The sequence below is a fragment of the Abramis brama genome (genome assembly GCF_963993115.1).
Source record: "Abramis brama genome assembly, chromosome: 1".
NCBI classification, from domain to species: domain Eukaryota; kingdom Metazoa; phylum Chordata; class Actinopteri; order Cypriniformes; family Leuciscidae; genus Abramis; species Abramis brama.
Window position 1 is genome coordinate 64,637,407 of NC_139963.1, and position 12,188 is coordinate 64,649,594.

The 12,188-nt window shown below is 36.7% G+C and overlaps 1 protein-coding gene across 5 annotated transcripts in view; it reads left to right on the forward strand.

Annotated features, from left to right (window-relative positions):
• The first annotated feature begins 3 nt into the window (after positions 1–3).
• Positions 4–12,188, forward strand: part of LOC311078396 (uncharacterized protein) — a 28,104-nt gene continuing 15,919 nt past the window's right edge. For all 5 annotated transcript variants that reach the window (XM_084107162.1, XM_084107163.1, XM_084107160.1 and 2 more), the window contains exon 1: positions 4–692. The gene's annotated coding sequence lies outside the window, so the exon portion shown is untranslated. The remainder of the gene's footprint in view (positions 693–12,188) is intronic.

Below are 12,188 nucleotides of genomic sequence, written 5' to 3' on the forward strand. Positions count from 1 at the left end.
ATTGGTGTTTTGTCTATTATTTGAGTTTTGCTTCACATTCAAAATATCAAAAAACAGGCTTTGTAATGTTACCATGGTATAATGTTAATTAGACCATTATAGGTTGAACTGAAAGAAAAATTGGAATTTGAAACATTGTACAAAAACAAACTAAAACATTGTAGCAATATAATATCACATAATATTTTTCAGAAGATAGTTCAATCTGTATTTGTATCCCTTACATCAGTAATTTTCTTTCAATTACACCCACGCTCAAAAAATAACTACTGGGTAATTAGTTAGTTTGAGAACACAATGATTTTTTTTGTCACATGCATTAAGCAGGGAACGCAAATATTTATTTGGATAACTTTAAATAAAAAGAGACCGTAATATTGCATCCTATAATGTTTTCAATGGCATTTGGATAAGGGTGTTATACGATCTTCCGAACAGCAGGAGGCGCTGTCTCGAAAAACGAGGGGTCTGAGAATGCGGGACTCTGGGTGCGGGACTGTAGATGCAGGCTCCGAGTCTGCAGCTTCATAATGTTGGCCCAAGACGCGAACTGTTTTAAACGATTCAGTCCGATTTAGTGTAGCCTACTGGTTCGACCGGTTCACTGAAAAGAAGCGGTTCAAAAGAACGATTCGTTCACGAACCGGCCACCAGAAAGAAGAAGAAGAAGAAGAAGAAGAAGAAGAACTGAGGTGAGGAGAGCAGCTCACGGTGTTTCTCATATTTACACAACCATCACACACACTTTATTCAGTTTGATAAAGCGACAGGCTCATTTCTGTATTGTTTTCATCGATCACAGCGATACTTGTGCGTCTTTTCTGGCGTCTTCCTTCTGAAATAAACATTTAGTGCAGCAGCAGCGAGCATGAGGAGAATATGTTGAGTTCATTAAGACCTGAGCGAGTTTGTGTTCGTGTGTGTGATTGTCTCGATGTTTGGAGTGAGAACTGTTACTGAATGTCAAGTCAAGAGTTACAGTTTGAGATATGTGAGAGGAATTGATGAGCTTATGAGTTTTTTAGGATCATTGTCAGTTTTGAATAACGTTAGTGCAATGATTGTAATTACTAGAAAATAAAAATATATTTTAGATATTGACATTATACTGTTGTAGTTATTTAGATGAGTTGGTTAATTAAGTTTGGTTTGTTTTTATTAAAAAATATGGTGAGAAGCAACTGTATTTTCTTTCAATAGAGCAGTTTTACAGGCTTTTATCATGTATCCTGACTCAAATAATGTTTTTCTAACAGCAAACACTCAGAATAAAGTGAGATGATCTGCTAATTAGGGCTGTGAAAAGATTAATCGCGATTAATGGCATCCAAAATAAAAGTTTGTGTTTACATAATAAATGTGTGTCTACTGTGTATCATTATTTTATATATATATATATATATATATATATATATATATATATATATATATATATAGATAGAGAGAGAGAGAGAGAGAGAGAGAGAGACACACGCATGCATGCATTTATTTAAGAAATATTTGCATGTATATACTGTATATATTTAAATATAATTTATATTATATATAAATATAAATATTTGTATAGGCCTATATAAATAACACATTTTTCTTAAATATATACATGCAAATGTGTGTATTTATATATACAAAATAATGATACACCGTAGACACACATTTATTATGAAAACACAAAGGTTTATTTTGGATGCGATTAATCGCGATGAATCTTTTCACAGCCCTACTGCTGATGATCCTGAATGGCTTGTTGAATGAGTGTTGATAGTCTGAGGCTCATCAATATTAACAGATCTGCTGAAAACACTCTTTATTTCATTACAATTGGTCCTGATTTCACCCTTATTTATTATGCTTCATTGTTGATGCTGAAGAACATTCATGTTAGAAACATTCAAGCGCTTTTAGATAAACAGTTCAACTATGAAATGGTACAGAATATTCTGGGTTTTCTTCAACAAATGGTCAGTAAAGGGAGGTTTGAGACATTTTATATTGATTGTCAACATCAGATCAAGCTAAATACTATTTTATCTGTTTTGTTTGACATATATTTTATATCTGGTTCCAAATTTACAACAACATTACCAGAATTTGTGTAATTTTCAACATAGTTTACACTTTAAAAAAAAAAAATTAATAATTTAGGAATAGTCAGTAAACACCAAGTTACTAATAAAATTGCATTTGTCAAATATCATACAAGTTATTCATAGTTATAGAGATTCTTCTTACAGTGACTTTGGTAACAGGGTTGATGAATACAGTCAATGCTGCAGTTTGTGTAAAACTGAGACAATGGATTGAGATTATTTTCTTGTCTTCCCATCATGCAGTAGAAAGAAACTGAAATAAAATTACAAATTCATAGTAAATTAAAAACTAAAACTAAATGAAACTAACAACAGTTACTGAAAAACTAACTGAAATAAAATAATAATTAGCAAAAATAAATCATCGTTTTCGTATTTAATAAGCGCTTTACTTTGGTGGAAAATCAGACCTGTGGCTGTTTAGGGAATAGGGATCGACCGATATTAAGTGTTGATGCCGATACCGATTTTTTTCATCAGCCTTAGCCGATGACCGATACGGGTTGCCGATTTTCTTGGGCCGATATTTGGAGCCGATACTGCTTTTGCTCACTCAATTTACACGTATAATATATAATGATAACAACTGTTACAAGTCTCAATTAAGAAAGGAACATTTATTGAACTTAAAAAAAAAACAGTATTTGACAAATATTAAAAACATGTGAGGTAGAACAGAAAAAAAGTTCAGTGCTGAAAATACTGAAAATAAATATTTAATCATAATTCAAATTCTGAAAATAAATTCTGAAAATAAATATTTAAGCATAATAAATAAAATAATTTGACTGGGACATGTTATTCTGTGTAGTTGTCTGATATATGTAATCGTGATCTCCATTTTAAACAGAACAAAAACGATTTTAAACCAAATAGATTCTAAGTTTATTATGAATTAGGGATCGCGTCTAAAACGTGTGGAAAGCACGGCCGCGCCGCTTCTACAAGCGCTTGCGTCTGTTGTTGCTATGCAAACATGAACTGCTCTCCATGATGACGAGGAAGTAAGGATTAATTTATTTCCTGCCCTTTACGACTACATGTATTTATGGAGATGAGAAATAAAAACCCGCCCTGTCAAGCTATGATCCGCTGTTCGGCCGAGCTTTCGATGTTGTCATGGAAAGGTCAGTTGTTTTTTTGTCACATGACCTGTGTGCGCTTGCGGCATTCTGAAAAGTTTAGATTTTTTCATCTCACCACGACACAGAAGCGCCTGGACAAACGAGCGCGCTGCATCGCATGCGTGTCGCAACCGCGTCACTTCTTTTATGAGCACACGTCCAAACCTCAGCCAGGTGGTCGCTGAATAAAACTCCCACAAATATCACGGAACAACGTCGGCATTATTTAATCCTATGACCAGTGTTTGTAACAGCTGCCGGATGCATATGGACAGCCTCAAACTTAGCTATTTGCAGCTCCCTAAATACAATGACAAGCAGTTTTATAGATGAGGCATTCGCGTTTTCCATTTGGACCCACAAACTTGCTTAGCTATAGTTGCACGCACATATAGAGCAACGTGTTTCCACTTTCAAAGTGTATTTCAGCTAATTCAAACAGTTAAAAAGATGCTTTGGAATTTTAAAACTAACCGTTGTCTAGAAGAGGCTTCCAGCACTCTGCTAGTGTGGGAGGGGCAGTGCATGGGCTGCACGTGAACTGCAGCGTCTCCAGCAACACAGAGCTGCCTGCGGACGCCTGTCTGTAAATAATGCCGGGAAAAAAAACTATCGGCGAACGCAGCAGCCGTGTATCGGCATCGGCCATCGTATCGGCATCAAACCTGCAAATATCGGCCCGATTTTATTGACCGACCGATAAATCGGTCGATCACTATTAGGAAAATGCCTGTATAATGCGCTTCACACGCGTGAAGTTGCTGAGGCGATTAACCGCTGTCCTGTGTCGACAAAATATCTCATCATTTGTGCACTCTAATGTTGTTCCAAACCTGTATTAATTTCCTTCTAATATTTTCTAATATTTTTCTAATATTAAAGGTGCATTAAGCAACTTTTCATGTAAAAAATACCCGTTTTCTAACCCATACATGCTTAAACAATTGCCTGATGGGCTGAATGAGCCCTTCTCTAATCACTGAGATTGCCTCTATAATCCTGTAAAGTAAAATAAATAAGAGGGATTCGGGCCGGAATTTTAGACTGGGCGTGACGTCATGCGCGTTCACGGCACTCTCACATAGCTATGTCTGGCAGGTTTGTGTATTCGCCGGCATTCTCCGTAGAAGATGGATTGTAAGAGACCTGCTTATAGTTCATTTCAAACACCAACGCAAACTCCACGTAAGATAAAAAAAAGAAATCTTTTGTCCGTGAGCGTGCACACCTCTGGTTGCAGTTTCGCTTGCCGCCAGAGGGGGCATAGTTCTGCAAAAACTCAGAGACTTGCTTAATGCACCTTTAATATTTTGAAGAATGTGGCTATCCAAACTGTAGCTGGTCCCCATTGACTTCCATAGGAGAAAAATATACTATGGTAGTCACCGGGGTACATCAACTGTTTGGTTACCCACAATCTTCCAAATAACTTTTATTTTCAACAGAAGAAAGAAACTTATTCGAGTTTAAAACACCCTGCTATTTTGCAAGTTCTCCCACTTAGAAATCATGGAGGGGTCTGAAATTGTCATCGTAGGTGCATGTCCACTGTAAGAGACATCATCTAAAAAAAAAAATCCAGAAATCACAATGTATGATTTTTTTTAACTATTTATTTGTTTGATACAGCTGCAAATAAGTATTTGAACACCTGAGAAAATCAATGTTAACCCTCTGAGGTCTGGGGTGTTTTGGGGGTCCTTGAGATGTTCTGACATGCCCTGATATTTGTGCTTTTTTCAGTTGCTTATAAACATCAATGGCAAAAAAAAATTACACTCTATTTAGCACAAACAGGACTACCATGATATGTGAGCCACATGGATGTACATGTTTTCATTTTTGAGAGAATAATGTTTATGCATGGTTATTGAAAAAACTAAAAATGAAAGTTTCTGAAATAAGGCCACAAAACACATAGTAAATATATGTCAATAAGACTTTTGACTAATGGAGTTTCGCCTAGAGTTTTTTCTTCAAAATGATGTGAAAATCATCCTGCCTAATCATTCACATAAAACGATACATTGATTTAAGTTTTGTGAAACACTTTTAGTTTGGAAAGGCAATATGCGGATGGGGCGTAAACGATCATGCATATTTAGTAGTTCACACCTGATGAGACAATGCCCCTGCATACTTAATGAGCCATTCATTCAGGTGTGTCACCTACAGCTAACTTAAATATACGAGCCTGATAAAAATGATCATTCTAGAAGAAAATTTCAGTGGCATTTAGTGTGTGTATGCATATATATATGCATACACACACACACACACACACACACACACACACACACACACATATGAAGAGTTTGGTTCCAAAACGCGATAAACGCCATTTAAAAAAAAATTTAGTTCCTGCAAAAATCTGTATTGTATAGGGTCAGTATTGAAAAGTCAATTTTAAATTTTACGTAAAATGTGATATCCGCCGTGTTATTCTGTTATGTTTTCTCCCTTTCTTTCCAAACCGCGACAAACGCCAGTCTCCTTTCTCTGCAGAATGAGATAAATCTGCTCTCAACCAATCACAGCGCACCATTCCACGCACTGTAAACAGTAACGGCAGCGCTTTGAATACACCCGGCATCCTAGTTTTTCCTATCTACTTTGTACTTTTTGATCAACAATCAAACAAAATCTTTTATAATTTTGACGGCATTGATGAACCTGTGGTGGTTTCTGCGGTAGGGAAACGTAAGCCATCGAAATCTAATCATTTACGTGAGGAGATTAAGAAGACGAGGCACGCGAGAGGAGGAAAAATGCCGGCTTTTGCTTGTTCTCACACGACGGCATCAAACTTCTGTCACGCTGACACGTTGAACCCAGGGGATCTTTTGAAAAACTTTCAGTTGTTTTACTCAAAGTCAACGAAAACCGAGCAGGACTAAGCCGTTTTACAGATGATCGCCGTCAAAAAAGTTCAGGAGGTATTTCCTAGCGATAGCTGATTGAATGTATTTTTAGTCCAGTGCCTGTAACGTTAATAAGATATTGATCGAGTTCAGGCTGGAACCAAACTCTTCATAAATATATGTGTGTGTATATATTTATACACAAATATAAATTTTACTTTTTTTGTATAAATTTTTATTTTTTATTTTTTTTTCACAAATTGTGCTTGCAAATTGTATAATATCCAAGGTAAACATGTCTAGTAATTGTGCAGTTAATTATCATACTGTATTTTCAGTTTTGGAATATTTATCCTCTCCCCAAATTTGTTACTAATAAAACACAATACAAATTATTAAAAGAAAAAAATTATATTTACCTTTTCATAGTTTGTTTACATCTACCTTGTAAATATATTTTTTTATTAAAAAGGTTACAATTACAACAACAATTCAAGTGTAATCTTACAGTATATTCTACAGTAAAAACCTGTACCCAAATCTAGTCAACAAAATGTTGTCTTTCATATTTCGCCTGACTGTAATGTTGTTTTTATGAAATATTAGGGCATATAAATGTTAATTTGCAGTTTAATACGTTGCTTATACAAATAGCCTACATTTTATTTCAACATATTTCAGTCGATAATCATTTACTCATCTCAGTATAACAATACAGTTTGCTAAAACATCATCATTAATTCACAAACGCGATTTAAAATTTAAATTGTCTTTTTGCGAGCTGTGGTAAACAGCGCGCATCTCTGCCACTCATTCATTCATAAACAGAAACCCGATTCACGTGAGAAGGAAAATAAACGTATTACTGTATTCCTCAGCTCAGTCTGATCCTTGCTCCTCGAAATACCCGCACTTCTGAGGCATTTTCCATTATTATTATTCCTCACAGCGCTGCGATTACGGTGTAAACAAGTAATGATCTGAATAAACTTGTTTTCTCGAGCTGATATGGGGGCGTTCACAGGTTTGCGTGGATTAATTTACACTATTAATTAATAAAATATGTTATTAATGAATTAATACATTATGACACATTTAATTAATTACTATTCATATATTACTTAATCTATTAATCATATAGACTCTTTATTAGCTGCTGATGCAGTAATAATTAATTCATGGTTTAGTTGTTCATGAGTCATACATTAACTGTACATTAGTTAGTGCACCTGTATTGTAAAGTGTTACCAAAATTTTCTTAGAGTGCACTGTCGTTCTAACTTAGTTCGTTCTAAGTACTAACGCTATGAATTACCCTGTTGGACACTGGTTCTCTCCACTATCCCTACTCTTTCTGTGATTGTTGCCAGAGTGTTGATAACCTCTTCATTTTCCTCAGCGTTAAGAGTTTTTCTTAAGAAACACCTCAGACTAGGAGAGAGTGCTGTGGCTATCTTGTGGTAAAGGTGGATTTTGAATTTCAGTTCCACTGCCTGGCATAATATCCGTTTCAGCTAGGAGGAGGAAAAATACAATTACATGATAGACAACATTGTTATTGGATAATGGGCACCTGCTTTTAGTTACCTAAATGACTAACAAAACAATTACAAATGAGAACTGTATTATATTACCTCTTTCACAATAACACTGTCTCCATCCTGAAGCAACAGACCCCTCAGTAGGGTTGCCTTGGTTGGGAGGACTAGGTGAAGACTAGGTGTCTGATCAGTGGACAGGTGCCTGGTAGCCTCATCAAAAGTTTCCATAAGGCGGATAATGTCTTCAAGAAGGTCTGGGTCTATGTTGTTGACATAACAGAGTTCATTTCGGTGAAGCAGGACCTCGTGCTGCTTACCAGACTGCAGAGCATCCCTTACAGATTGCAACATTGCAAGTCTGGTATTCCACCTTGTATCCACTGCTTGCTTAAGTGATCTGTCCAGTGCTTTTTGCAATCTGAAATTCAAGAAAGAGACAGTGTACACTACACTATGTAAGGTGATAAAATCTCTTTCAAGTATATATTTTTTTTTTAAGAATTACAAACAGATTAACAGCAGAATTGTTGAGTCAAAATAGCTTGCTGAACAAGAAAACAATTTATTAATTACAGCAGTTGTTTTTATGTTGATTTTTTTTGTAATAATATTTTAAAATAAACTGTATAAACTCATAAAAATACCTGCAAACTACACCAAACAGGCATGAAAAGACTGTAAAATATCTTACCCTGCTCTTTTGAAGTGTGTAACCAGCAGGGATGTAGTGGAGGCTAAACGCACGTAAACGCCGTTTACGCACCTCCCAAAATTTGGAAATAACGTTTGCCCACCTCCAAAGTGCGTTTATCCACCTCTACATTGCGTTTATCCACCTCTAAATTTCACATTATTTGAGCGGACTTTGCTTTTCCAGTGCGTGATCGCCGATCGGCACATGATTCGAGCATTTGGGCCGTTAACGGCTGAGCAGAACGCGCAGCGCGCAAACATGGAGCAGAGAGCGCAGCGCGCCGACACACACACACACACACACATGGAACAAAGAGAACGGCGCACACACGTAGCAGAAAACACACGCTCGTGAAGTTACTAAACAAGCTGCGCGAGAATGAAACTTGATCGCAGGCGCAGCCGCAACAGGAAATCATTAAAACGATGCAAAAAAAGTGATTTTTTAAATTCATTACAGGCAGCTGGTTTAATGTAGGGAGCATGTCAAAACCCAACTGTACAAGAGATTCAGAGGGAATCAAGCCTGCACCAGGTTAAAAAACTTTTCCCTCTACAGGGAAACACTGATCCACATTTTTCTGATAGAACAAACAACTAATCAATTAATCGAAGAAATATTCAACAGATTAATCAACTATGAAAATAATAACCCCAAATCCCTAATCATTATGCACAAGTGCATTGCATTGGAAGCCCTGGATATAAGCCTCCCTCTCGATCTCTCTTAAATATTTTTGTTCTCTCTGTTTTGTCATTTAGTAAACTTTATGGATTTCAACCATATTATTCCTTTTTGAGTCTCTTTAACAAGAACTTAGATTAATGCATGAATTGAATAGTGATTGTGTGACCTATGATGAGGGAACAACCAGTGATACCCTTGATAGTACCATCAAATGATAGCCTATAGCGATGTCATCAGGATACACATACACCGGTAGGCAGTGGCCCACCTTACCGGGTGACCATGTCGTGGTCCACCAGAATTTAGTTTACCCACCTCTTTTTTTACCACTACACCACTGGTAACCAGAGTCTTCACATCACAAAACAGGTTGATGACTGGACTGTGCAGTGGATTCTCCACATCCAAATGGTCAAATGTGTATTTAAGAATCAGGTTAATATTATGGCCTGCACAGGACAGTCTGGTGTAATCCTGTAAAGCTGCAACCACATTTGAACCATTGTCGGTCACTACAACAACATCCTTGCTCAAGATGCCAAACTCCTATATGTTTGGTTAGATAAAAAAAATAAAAAAAAAATAGCACAAACATAAAATATTAATAAAATTATTTACACAAATATTTACACAAATAAATGTAACTTAATGATTACTTTGTAAGTAAATTATTGTTAAAGCTTGGGCTAGTCAGAACAGTTAACAAATGTAACACTGAATTGAATATTACCATATTATGTAGACAAGCCAATAAATACAGTATAACACTGTTTAGTATGTACTACACACACATATTATGTTACACAGGAGGAGATTGGGGGTAATAGACAGATACCTGAAGGATGGACTCCACAGTCCTTCTGATATTGTCATGGGTTTTTACACCCATGATCTCCCTTGTAGCCAGGACCCGGTTCAACAATTTCCATCCAAGAATATAATGGACTGTAACTGTTATGCAGTGCGTGTTTGTCCTTTCTTCTGCCCAAAGGTCAGTTGTCACAGCCCAGTCTGGGCACTAAAGGAATAGAGTATGATGTAGGCCTAATGTTATTTCAGGCTTCACAGGATCTTACATGAACAGATAATCATTTGACAATATGCTTTTAATTTACAATCCCATAAAAGTAGGCTCCAAAAATGGCAAAAAAAAAAAAATATATAGAGAGAGACCAACATTAAAGGGAAGCAATATAGCCAGGCATACCTGTTGTAGCTCGTCTATAACATGTTTCTTTACTTTCTCGTACTCGTCTTCAACATGACGAGAAACAGTCCGTGCACTTGGTAGCACATCTTCGACCTCAACGCTGCTTCCATATTTACTAGCTCCGATATTTATGAGCTCTTTCGCGACTTCAATGAAGCCTCGTCCCTCAACAATAGAGAACGGTCTTAGATCCTGGCTGCACAAACGAGCCATTGCGTCTGTAAATCTTGACTTTCCATTCATTGGCACCTTACGCTTTATGAATGACGAAATTGCCGGTTCCCTTGAGCTGGATGCTTTACATGTGTGACACTGAAGGCCACTCGTGCCTGAGTCGGAATGGTATTTAATCATTTGTCTGCATGTCTTGCAACTTGCGTATGGCGTTTTTACGCCGTCTTTCTCAACACGTCTAAATTTTTTGGTGATTTCAGACCACCCTGAAATGTCGGTGAGCACAACAGATGGATTGTTTTCCGACAGTAGTCGTAGCAGTGTGTCTTTCATGTCTGACTCCATTTTGATTGTGATTTTCGCGGCAACACAGTGTATGGGGGAAGCCCTTTTCTCTTATATTATTGGTGGTTGGCATTGTGCATATATTATTGCCACCAACTGGTACGGGTGTGTGGAGGAGCACGTCATTCACTTTACCAGCCACACCAAAGCACACAGGAGAGCATAAAGGGCAAATAGAATTTAGTTCAAAATTTAAATATATAGTTTATTTATAGAAACTGTATATTTGTGTATAAAGTTGGGTATCATAGTTTTATTATGATTCCCAGTCCCGCCCACTCCCGCTGACATTTTTTCCTGTCCCGTCCCAATCCCGTGATTAATAGTGATTTTGTTTTTGTTCTCGGATTCCCGAGACCCGCGGGATTCCCGAAAAAATGTCAGCCTCTACTCTGCCCTACAAAGGTAAAAGACCTTAAGTCGCTAGAGTGTGGAACTGAGAAAAATGACTTTAAAGATTTTTAGTTGTCCCGTCAAATTAATTATAGGTAGGACACTGGAAATCTGGCAAATAGATGTTTTAGTAATGGAAATTATATACATAAAAAAATATTGAGGTCAAACTTGACTTTTGACCACTATTTTAACCCTCTGAGGTCGACAAACGCGCCGACGCGTTTTGCCGGATTTTCTCCACATTGTAGCACTATAAACTTAAATTACTCCATCATTTATGGTCATACAGAAAAAAGAAATATAAAAAAAGAATCTGTGATATTTCTCCTTTTGTATGTGTCCACTTACAATCAAATCAAAACATTGTGCTTTTGTAAAATAAAGAAAATAAACAGGGTGTGCTTTCTGCCTCTCCGTCGCGGTGAACTTTTTTTTCTTGAGCACGTCTATAAACTGAAACAAAACTCAGCGAATACTTGTCACACATTTATGAGCCATATACCTTTATAAACATTTAAGTGTGTACTTTTAAATGATCGGATTCAAAACGAAAACAAATATTCTCTGTTTAAGTAATTTGTATAAAACCAACAAGATGTCCAGCTTCTCAAACGCTTGCTCATTACAGTTAATTTGGCCACGCCTACTCGCGCAAAAGATATTCACATGCAAATCTCCACATGGAACGCGAACGCGCTCGTTACCTCAACAACAAAACACTTCACTTCACTTTTCGTCGAGTTTGAAAGACGTGCCTGAGCTTACATTGGATTTAGGCTACCTCAGAAGAAGAAGAACGCGATTTGAAGACAAGAAAGATAAGGTAAGAAATTCTTACATAGCCTAGTTTGTTATTGTTGCATAAATGTCACGTTGCAGCTGAACTGATGCTAGATATATGGGGAATATTATAATATTTAGACCCGTGTTTACTGTGTTTGTGGATATCTGCTCAAACATAGATATGTTTATGGTAACCATAATGTTTTATATTTGAGAGTGATCGCGTTTGAATGTATCATATTTTGCAAGCGATCGCGTTTGAATGTATCATATTTTGCAAGCG